This window comes from Egretta garzetta, unplaced genomic scaffold, assembly GCF_000687185.1.
Source record: "Egretta garzetta isolate BGI_Z169 unplaced genomic scaffold, ASM68718v1 scaffold349, whole genome shotgun sequence".
In the NCBI taxonomy this organism is placed as follows: Eukaryota; Metazoa; Chordata; class Aves; order Pelecaniformes; family Ardeidae; genus Egretta; species Egretta garzetta.
Window position 1 is genome coordinate 1,769,744 of NW_009260788.1, and position 1,359 is coordinate 1,771,102.

At 49.7% G+C, this 1,359-nt stretch overlaps 1 protein-coding gene across 2 annotated transcripts in view; it reads left to right on the plus strand.

The window, feature by feature from the left end:
• The first annotated feature begins 399 nt into the window (after positions 1-399).
• SLC38A1 (solute carrier family 38 member 1) overlaps positions 400-1,359 on the plus strand; it is a 41,487-nt gene continuing 40,527 nt past the window's right edge. For both annotated transcript variants that reach the window (XR_004842956.1, XM_009646414.2), the window contains exon 1: positions 400-462. The gene's annotated coding sequence lies outside the window, so the exon portion shown is untranslated. The remainder of the gene's footprint in view (positions 463-1,359) is intronic.

Genomic DNA, 1,359 nt, shown 5'->3' on the forward strand with positions numbered 1-1,359 from the left:
GGGTGGGGGGGTGCCCACCGGGATGCTGCCGTAGCCAGCGGCTGCGGCGTGCCTTCAAACAGAAATAATAAACGTTTAGGTGTGTTTGGGCTTTACTCGTGCTTGAAAGGCGAAATAAGACGTTGTTCTATAAGTAAAGTATTAGAAAAAACGTCCTTGTTAATTGATAAAATACATTCGGGGGGTGGGGGTGGGGGGAAAGACATTCTGAGTCTAACCGTCTTAGATCAGAAATAAAAACAGCTAGAGGGGGAGGAAAAAAGAAGGAGCATCCCCATCTAACTTCTTGTACGTCATTTGCCACCGAAGTACCAACTTTGTTTAAAAAGCCTCTAAAAGGAAATCCCATCTGTTGCTGAAGGGCACAGACCATCAGTAACTGCCCTTTCCAGGCCCGTGCCGAAATTGCGCTGAACTGGACTGGCAAACCCCACCTGAAATCTAGGAATTGCCGTATTCCCGGTGAGCAGAGGCCTTCTGCCGTGGCTCGGTGGAAATTCACTGACTAAAATGGGATCTGCTTCGCTGTCGTACCGCATGACTCCTATTTGACTTTGCCTTTTTGGAAGGGTTGGGGTTGGGGGTTGGTGTGGTTTTGGTTTTTTTTCTTTTTAAGAGGCACCACAGAGAGAGCACTTGACTGAAGCACACTGCAGCATCCTCCGGTTCGTCGCTGGAGACTTTTTATGCTGTAGTTGGACCAAGCAGGCGCTCCAGCCCAGGCAAGGACGGGAGACGTGTTGGCAGCGAGCTCCATGCTCCGCATACCCCTGTGCAGAGGATTATCCTCCAAATTGTTCGAGCCTTTCTGCAGGCCCCTGTAGAACATGGAGGAGCGGCTGGCCGCTGTGTCCAAATCCCGCTTTTTACAAGGGTTTTAAAGGATGGAAGGGAAGGCAGGGCGCTCTCAGCAGGGCCGCTTGCAGGTTCCTGACATCCTGGGTCTCTGTCCTACATTTCCTCGGGGTTTTCTGGTTTGGAGGTTTGCTTTTTACCAGGGGGAGAGTGGTGACTGGGCAGAAATAGGAGTCTCCTTCCTCCCATGCCCTCCCCTCTCTTTTTCTCAACCTCCTCATTTCTGTAGAAACACGCTTGGCGCGTGGCGTGACAATAACCGCCGCTTCCAAAGTTGGTGTTGTGAAGGCGAGTGAGATGTTGTGGGAATATTTAAATCTTCTGCGCCTGAATTCAGTTTCCTTTCTGATAGGTATTTATTGCTGTGACCTTAATCCAATCCAAGAAGTTTGAGCGGCCACTCCTGAGAAAAATGGCAGCTTTTTCATGTTGAAAGGCCCTTTTCCCGTTAACTCTCACAGTATCTGTGTAAGCTTATCAGGTAAATAGCACTCCGAGTCCCTT